This window comes from Macrobrachium rosenbergii, chromosome 20 (genome assembly GCF_040412425.1).
Source record: "Macrobrachium rosenbergii isolate ZJJX-2024 chromosome 20, ASM4041242v1, whole genome shotgun sequence".
NCBI lineage: Eukaryota > Metazoa > Arthropoda > Malacostraca > Decapoda > Palaemonidae > Macrobrachium > Macrobrachium rosenbergii.
This window is the reverse complement of record NC_089760.1, coordinates 45436684-45446776: the sequence shown is the minus strand read 5'-3', so window position 1 is coordinate 45446776 and position 10093 is coordinate 45436684. Positions and strand designations below refer to the sequence as shown.

The window sequence follows — 10093 nt, the reverse complement described above, 5'->3', positions numbered from 1 at the left end:
GTAACAAAGTGTACCAAGTACCTGGTTATTACACAACTAATCACAGAATTCAAAAATTTACCTCACTTCAGCCAGATACCTGAACTCTCATAACAATAAAAATTACAAGTGAGTACTCTAAAGGTAACAATAATCCCTTAAAAAGCTTATTAATCACGTGAAAAATCAAACTAAGTTTATCAAAACAAGTGTGAGGTATCAACAATTAAACAAGAAATGTACTAGAGCAGAAGGGCATCACTCCATCAAACAACTTTAACTGTTTCCCTGGTCTTAATTCACTTCAGCAAAACTAAAGGGACAAAACATATTTATCACTTTGCCTTATACACACAATTAATCCTATTCACTGGTGGTCAATAAATGAAACACTGTTCTGTAAAATTTTAAACACAAAAATTTATTTTTAAATCCAAAATTTATAATTAGAATTCACAATCTGAAAATATTTACTATTACTTGAAAGCAACACAGAAATTTTATTAATTCTGAGCTAAATTATTAAACAACATTAAATAAAAAAACTTTAATTTATCAAGTAATTAAATTAATCAAGCAAAATTTAAACTATCAAGAATTACTCAAGATTTGAAAAGAAAATCTTAGTAAGTGAAAATTAAATCAAGTATGCAATGTTAAATTATTAAAAAATATTTAAAATACTAGGTAAATAAATGTTAAATCACCAAAATATAAAATGTGAAAAATCAAGAGATTGAAAACACAAGAACACACAAAAATACACAAAGATTTATTAATAATAATATTACTATAAGGCAAAATTTCCCTAATATACCTTATTATACCATGGTAATAATAAGTAAAATTCACTTTACCTTACACAAGCTTGTGAAAACTTTTGCAAAATCACTTGGAATGCAGCTGCTTTAGATTCACAGAACACACTTTTTTGTATGGCGCCGTTACAGATTTTTCCTATGTTCAGATCTCAAAAGCTAAGATTAACACCAGTGACCATGCTAACACTTTGCGTTAACAATTATTCTCTTTTGAAGAAAGAGAGAGAGAGAGAGAGAACCAACAAGAACAATCTCTGAAATCATAATGAGTAAATTTAAGGATTCCAGTAGGATATGAAACAATCAGATAATGTCATTATTAAGGCATTTTGGGAACAAGACACGAGAGAAAGTTCTAGAAGGGAAAGATGACGTCTCTTCTTGCAAAACATTTTGAACGTAATCAGGACAACACATGTAACATTGTGAAATTATTTGTCGTCTTCTCGTATGGGACAAAGCTTTTACAGAAATCTTAACATGATCAAAACAGACTGCAACTGGCTAATTATGATTGGCATGTTTTAAAAACAAAACAAAAAACTCAAGTTGGTTTCCAGAACGGAGCAGCTATATTTATCTCTCGCCTGTCAATACATCATCTTAACTGATGACAACTGAAGCAAAACAAACCTTCCTACCACACACACGTGTTGCCGGTATACTACGTTACTATTAAAAAATGCATTATTAATTCTAAATTATGCTGTTAAGTTATCTAAATCACTAACTCTTTTAAGGTCTGACATTATACTACATATGATATTTCAACATTTATTATTATTACACATAACAAATTATAAATAGAAGAGTAAATATATCAAAACCATGGGATGATATACATTTTAAAAGGCAATATCATGAATATTATATATTATATATATATATATATATATATATATATATATATATATATATATATGTATATATATATATATATATATATATATATATATATATATATATATATATAAAATATATATATATATATATATATATATATATATATATATATATATATATATATATATATAAACTTACTGCCCACAGAGAAAGTAAAATATATACCTACTCTACTGATGCATTCATTGTGTTTAATGTAACTGGTTAAAGAGATCTCCTGACTTAATAATAATAATAATAATAATTAGTTAAAGAATGTGCTGCCATTGTTTCAGTCCCAGAAGAAAGCGTAAGAAAAAGGGTCATCATTCGACACTAAGAAGAAGCCATGAAACCATTGTTGCCATATCATAAGAAAATCGTTCTTTTAAATCCTTCGTCAGTAATATTTTTTCATATTTTGTTGGTCCTTTTTCATATCTATCATTTTCTTGGGTCATCAGTAAATAATAGAATAAATGTTTACTGGATTTTATACAGCGGTAAAATTATACGTGGGTGTACCAGTCAGAAAATGGCAAGCTGTGTTAAATCACACTGTTTGTTTGTTTCTAAAGAGGATTTTGCCGCACAGTACAGCTGTCACTTTGTCTGTCAGTTCACTTAAGATTCCATGTTGTGTGACGTGTCTTATTGGTTATGATAATCTTGACATAATAGTGGTTCCAGACCTGGGTTAATAGAGATTATGCGCCTAGAATAATTAATGGGCAGTGAATCAAATCAGACTTGCAGACAGCTTGTCTTCTTAGTAAAATGTTTTTATGAAAACGAGCTCTAGGATCTGAGATTATGCTTAGCCATAAACGTTAAGTATGTGAAAGGGGCTAAGGTCTGTTGTGCAATCTTTTGGATTTTGTTTTATTCGAATTTTTATTTGTCATTCTGATTATTTTCACTTACAACTTTTTTTCAGGCATAAACATTTTAAGCGAGTGGATTATGACAAATTTTGACATAATAGTTAGCGTAAGACGTGATCTCTGTAAAGCTAACATTGACAATGGAGACAGTTAAGTTGCATATGCATACAGAATGCTAAGTAAAACTAAAGACTGCTAAGAAGATTGTACTTGAACGAATTTCATCCCGAAAATCTCTACCAGTGATGGACTACATCTTGCGTGTGCCATAAAGCATAGCAGTGTTAGAAGGTGTGTGGAAATTATAATACTTTGAAATTCCATGGACCAAAATGGCATATTTAAATGGACTCCTATCCAGTGTCTGAATACTTGGATATGATCAGCACGGACGAGACAGACATCAGATCTGTTAGCCAACATACAATACAGTAAATCTCATCAGGAAGTCTCCATCATTATTGTATCCTGCTGTAGGTCATTTTTTATGTTTAAGGTAAATATTAACTTTAATATAATGTTCAAATATTTCTCTATTTTGATGTTTTGATATTTTCAAGATTTTTCATTTCAGATTTTAATAGGATCAAGGGAAATCTGTAAAAGTTTTCCCTACTGAAACTATTTTTCATCACTAATAAATATTACATTTTTGCGCCGATGTTTGCAAGATTAACAGTCATTCACTTACTAGATACTATAATCAACTGGTTAATGCATACATTCAAGTCCCTTCATCAGTGTTATTTCTGCACCCAAGAACTTTACTTTACACCATGATATGTTGGTTGCCAGACATCAGAACGTTAAGAAAATTCTGAAAATTTAGTAACAGGACATGTTCTAATGGGCCCAAAAAATGAGTGTCTTTTGTATTTTATCCTCTCTCAAAACTTGTCTATAAGCCACAGGGCAAGTTTAATCACTGTTGGATAACTTATGGCATTTTACAAAAAATGTGTGGTGATACAGTTGCTAACTGATCCTCCAAGTGTGAGCGAAGTGGAAGAAACCTTTCAACTGGCTAAGAGCAAGGTCATGGTTCACCCACTCGGTCATTTGAACAAAACCTCATTCAGGCTTCAAAAGTAAATCAGAAGAGAAGCTAATAATGAGTACTCACCAATAAGTACATACAGAAATTGTTCAGTAACGTAAAAGAATATAACAGCCAAAAAGGTGACTAATGATTCCAGTTGCCCCACCACTCCCCAACATTACTTATAATTGGTCAAAAGGTCTTGGTTCATCTTACCGTTCCCAGAGTGCGCAAAATAGAATGCATGCTAATGGCTTGCAACCAATAAAGGATACCTTGAGAAAAATAGAAGGCTTATATGTGAAAGAAGCAAAAGCGCCTTATAACAACCTTTAATGAAGTTATGCAGACTGACAGAAGCAAGTAAAAAAAACTTATAATTGACCTAGACATCAGGACTCATGGCCAGCTCCTTAAATATATAGTGATGATCCACAGTCTTGATCTGGTTTTCCAGGAATATAATCAAGGACCTCACCTGTCTGACGATTTCAAGCGTGTAAGTATGACAGTGAAAGCAAAAATTTAGGCAGCAAAAATTATGACACTCAGATCAGCTCCGATACTTCAGGTGTTAGCACATTTAGGGTTGGCCATTTATTTATCTTGTAGGCAACCCACTTTGACAATCGGTTTGACCTATTTCTAACTATACTACTACGTACTGAGAAGATATTTCTAGATAAATTTAAGAATTTAATTATATCCCTATGTTATAGCTTAATTAACCTATTGGGAACGAACATAGGCCTATGAACAAATTTCTACGCACCTACACCCCACTAGCGGACTTCCGCCGGAAGCCGCATCAAGGATGCTGATATGTACTAAATTTCAAAAGAAAAGAATTTTCTCAGTTTCTAAGGGAACGGAAGCTGACATCAAAACAGCTAGGCACTGAAGTAAGCATTCATGGCATCTGCGAAACCACTGAGCAAAAAAACACATGACTGCACGTCTCATAGCCCGTGGCAACGCATTATTAATATTCGTACAAAACATATCTTTAACCACCTGACAACACCTGAATTTCTAACTGGATCTAGATTTGTTCTAGACTTTAGTCAGTACCAACCATGGTTCTTTTCTGTATCCACTTCTGAATGGTTGGTAGGCCTATATGCTCAGGAGTCAAAAATAGGTATATTACGTTCAGCTTTATTATCTATTCTCAGGTTCATTTATAAAATTTTGGCTTCAGTAAATGATTGCAGTGTACATTTTCACTCACGATTCACATCACTTCTAAAATTTATATTGTATGATTCCGCTTGGTAAAAAAAGTCTTCAGATTTCCAGGGGTAGATGCAAGATAAAACAATATCGATAAAAAGTATTACTAGTCCTTGTCATTTTACTATACTTTAATCTCAGTAAATTAAGAAAGAAATTTTTCAGTCTTACATTAAATTATTTATGCAGAATTTTCTGATTCATTAAGTATTTCAAGTTCAGACTTTAGATTTTTGTAGTTTTAAGTCTGTTCAGCAATGGTGTAAAGCAGGTCATTATTAGTAGGTATAAGTTTAATCTAAGCATGCAGTGCCCTTCTTAACTGATATGGATTTCCTCGTACATGAACATGCAGAGGGTGTCATAGAGAATAATTCGTGTGAAAATACTTTTGTCGTGTTAAAAGCTACAGATAATGGTTCTAATAATGTTATCTATCTGCACCATTATCAGAGCAATGTTCAGTAACTCTTACTTTTGTGATACTTGAAAAATATGAAATTAAATTGAAAGAGGTAACGATCTGACTAGATATAATTCCCTGACTTTAGGACACTTCCCGTCAGCGGAAGTCATCTGTACTCCACATTCTTCCCTTTGGTTTACAACAGATTGTAAAATTTTGCTAAGTACTGATTTTTGTATTAATCATCAAAAGGAGATGCCATTTTTATAAAAATAAGTTGAAAATCTATTCATCTTTTTATTTAAGGTGGTCACATTCACAGTCACAATTTTATTGGGAAAATCTTTATCTAAATCCTTTCACCATGATGTATAAGCCATTCATTTTATTCAACATCTTTCCATTTCCACATGGACCAGTTTTCTATGATTATTCTGCTAAACTTTTTATTGCTCAGTCTTTATGATCTCAATTTGTTTTCAAGCTTAAGAACACCACATTTATAAAATGATCCTCCAATCGACTACAGACACAAGTCTCAGCATTTTGTAGCCCCATCTCATCAGATTCTCATCCAGTATCTTTGGAAGTGACCAGAGAATCAGTGTGCTCAGAGAATCACAGGTTATACATTCACCTTAAAAGAAGTAACAGATGGTAATAGGAAACACAGAAAGAAGAGATCAGTTATTAGAAAATTTTTAAAAAATTAATAAATAAAAATGTAAGTAAATTTTTAAAATGCAAGATTTGTTTCAGGGTAGTAATGCATTACATCTTCTCTTGAACTTATAAAGTTCCAATTGCACAACATCCTCAGGGAAACTGTTCCACAGTCCAGTGGTGTGAGGAGTAAAGGACTTTTGGGACTGAGAAGTTTGACAGTGAGGCACATCTGCATATTGGTGCTGTTTTTCAGCTAATCTGGTTGCTCTCAGCAGGAAAAGAGGATCAGGGGTCAATTGTCGATCTGTGTTAAGATACGAGTTGTGAAAATTAACCCCTCTATCTAAAAGAGAAGCAGACATCCACACTGGAGAAGAATAATCAAATGACCTAATAGGTTGCATTGATTTTATATGAGGCTATGCATACAATACCTATCTTCCGTGCAGCTTTTGCTAACACTTTCATTAGATGTTTCTCAAAAGTAAGGTGATCTGCTAGTGTTTTCGTTTTAGGGGTCGTTCAAAAATTACGTAATGCCTTAGCGGGGAAGGGGAGTATTGTGATGTGTTATGAGTGACAAAGGGGGGAGGGGGTTGCGGCCATAAGTTACATAACATTTTCAGATTTTTTCCTTTGTTTCTTTTGAAAAGATGTAAATACAGAAGGACAGAAGAGAGATAACAAAGATTCTGCAATAGACTTTTGTTATATTTTAGTAATATTGAGAATATGGTACCATTTAATTTTTTTTTTTTTGCAAGATTATATGTTTAAAAAAATATCACAAACTCCACCCTTGTTTGTACCTCAACATTTTCTGCTTTATGTATTACGTGACATAGAATAATATCACAAACTCATCCCTTTTCTGAGCTCCGACATTCTCTACTTTATGCATAAATATGACTTAGAAAAATATCACAAGTTAAATTAATCCTCTTCTAAACATGACATAAGAGAACAATTTCATTTCGGTTTTATCTGTGATTCTTTAATATCATAACATAAAAGTATTAAGAAAAACTTAAAGGTAATAATTTCCAGGTATAAGGCTAGACTTTAATATATTTTTGCATTAAAAAAAGGGAAACATCCTAATTTGGGGGGGGGCGGTTTACTAGCTGATGTTACATAATTTTCTAGGAGGAGCCTGGACATGTGTTATGAGGCATGACAAAGCGGGGAGGGGTAAAAATTTAACAAAAAAAAGTGATACGTAATTTTTGGACGGCCCCTTAATGGAGTTCAGCCTCACATCTCACCAATAACATCATTCACTAATCTGTTCTGTCACGAATGAGATTAAGGGCAGCTTAATTTCTCATAAGTGGAGACTTTACTACACCCACAAGTGTTGTATCGTCGGCATACTGAACAATCTTGTTTTCCAGACCAACAAAAATATCACTTACATGCACTAAAAATAACATCGGAATAAGAACATTACCGTGTAGAACTCCAGACACAATAGGTGTTGGTTCACTAAATATCCCATCGTCAGCAACTTGTTGCTACCTACCTGTAATGAAATCTTGAAGTAATCCTAAAACATATCCGCCACTCCAACATTCCAAAGTTTATAAACAAGTATCTTGCTATTTACTATATCGAAAGCAGCACTAAAATCTATGTGAATTACCCTACACTCAAAACCCTTATCAAGGTTCTCTTGCAAAGGACACGTCAAATCTAAAAGAGCATTACAGGTACCTGACTGCTTCCTATATGTATATTGACTGTCAGCTGACAACCCTTTTAGATTCCGCATACTTACATAGTGGCTTAAAAATAAGTTTTTCTGCAACTTTGGAGAGCACGGGGAGAATAGGAATTGGCCTGTAGTTGCCGCAATCAGCAGAAATGTCACTTTTTGGAACAGGCACTCTATTGCTAAGCTTGAGCTCATCTGCCAAGATACTACATCGACCTAAAAATCTATAGAATCTACTAACCTTGGGAGACAACACACTAGAAACCTTTAAAAAAAGGGGGAAGAAACCATCAGAATTTTCTCCACCCCAGCTATCAAGATTATCAAGAACTTTCTCAACATCCCCGGAGCGCAATGCAAATTTTGTAAGAATAAGTTCAGGATGACAAGTATCAGAGAGAGGAACACCCTCAGCTGACTGCTTGGCTTCAAAAGCTCAATGAAGCAGTTCAGTCTTTTCCTTAGGGCCCAGTAACTAATCTATCATCATCTATAAGTAGCAGTGGAATGTAAGACGAGCTTGACCCAAAGACAGATGATGAAAATTTTCTCCACCACAAATGAGGCTGAGTAATTCCTTCAAGTTTCCTCTTCGAGGAATTATTGTAATTTTTCTCGGCTATATGATGAATTCTGTGCCCAGAACGGCGATACTGAACAAAAATGGTGTAGTTTCCATGTGGACAATTTTGTCTCCATGTGTTGAATCTGGTCTGTTTGTCATGATATGCTCGTCTACATGTATCATCAAATTATGGCTGGTCATTTGTCCTGAATTTGATGACTTTTCTAGAGACATACCTTACTAAAATAGCCAAGGTCTGTCCTTCAAATAACACCTAATCATTTTCCAACTCTTCACAGTAACTTGATCTACATGTGCTAACAAGAAAAAATCCCATACTGCATTTAAACATTGCATTCCTTTGAGCACACTTTGCATTCAGTACAATAGTACCACTTCATTGTTCCAGACTACAACTTCTTTAATGATCACCATAATCTGGGCTTTGTTTGCAATAATTTTTTATCCCCTCCCCATCATTCTGTTCCATTTCTTAATCATTTCTCCGACTTTTCCTTCGATTCTACCATTAATATTAGGTCATTTGCAGACTGCAGCTACTAGAGGCCGGTCTTTCTGCTCCGTTGCAGCTTTATCCATTAACGTGGTAAATAATATGAATTTGGTGCTGATCCTCAGTGGACATCATCATTCACCTCAGTTTCGTTTGACATACCTCCCACTATCTTCATCTGTAGCTTTCACTTGGTGTCGTGTTTTCATGCTTTGTTGCAATATTCTGTGCTCAATCTTCTAGGTCCAATTCTTCCTTTATGATATTTCATTATACAAGTATTTCATATATTATAAGATAGGCTATATCAGGATTTGAATGGCTGAACCAAATGGACTTGAAGTAGGGTTAGGAAAATAAAAGATTCTATCTACGATAAAGTGTTTAATACTGCAAAATAGGCAGCTACAGCTACTAGGCAGAGACAATTTACTGTGGAATATTTTGTCAGCCATAAATCAACAATAATTTTGGACCGTGTTAAATTCACTTTAAACTGTTTATTGATAAGTTTTCCTTTTTTTCTCTCTCTTTTTGGAAAAAGCCGAAAGTGAACTGAGTTTGCTACTTCATTATCACAAGGTCAGCAAGAACCATGGATCATAATGTCTTTCAATCCTTCCTGATGTCACCCGGCAGTTGACAGCTGTGTACTCCACTGTGCATCCTTATCACAATGTCGTCTGGAAGCATTTCAAATGGTTGAATATATGTATGGCAATTTTTTTCTCCTATATATACTAGATTATATATAATTGCTACAATCAAGTGTTCATTCTCGGAGTAGCTGCATAATTTTACTTAGCCAAGTGCATTTTCTTATCAGGGCTATAAGCATAATTCTCTTGAATGTTGCAAAGTATTTATTGTAATTGTTTCAAACGTATTTTTCTGCAATGTCTTAAGTTATGCGTGCTTGTAATAATATTCCATTATTTATCAATAAATGTATTACGTGGTTCACAGACTTTAAGTTTCCTCATTAACACAATTTCTAAATATTATGGAAGATTTTTACTAAGAAAGTTATTTAAAAGAGATACTTAGAGTTGTTACTCTCTACCCTCTCAGCCGAGATTCTTTATTAATGGAAATTTTCGTAGGCAACAGATTCTCCCTCGAAAATTCAAAGTTGTGAATTATGCTCCTTTAATAATAGTTAATATGTAAGAAACAATAAGATGTAGCTATGATCACGGCAGCAAGTGAGGAAGTTGATTTATCTATAATCCATAAATCTGGAGTCTCGGCCGATTTTCTTAAAAATGAATAATACGTTTGCAAAAAAATTGTTGAGAGTTAATAACTCAAATTTGGTTTCTCTTCATGCCCTCGCACTATTTGGGAAGAAGGGCTGCTTCAAATTTAGAGGATGAATACCCCTCATGTG

The 10093-nt window shown here is 33.7% G+C and overlaps 1 protein-coding gene across 1 annotated transcript in view; it reads left to right on the top strand.

The window, feature by feature from the left end:
- The window catches only part of LOC136849328 (uncharacterized), a 107900-nt gene extending 98254 nt beyond the window's left edge, over positions 1 to 9646 (top strand). Inside the window, 1 exon segment of the mRNA XM_067122688.1 lies at positions 9248 to 9646. The gene's annotated coding sequence lies outside the window, so the exon portion shown is untranslated.
- The last annotated feature ends 447 nt before the right edge of the window (positions 9647 to 10093 follow it).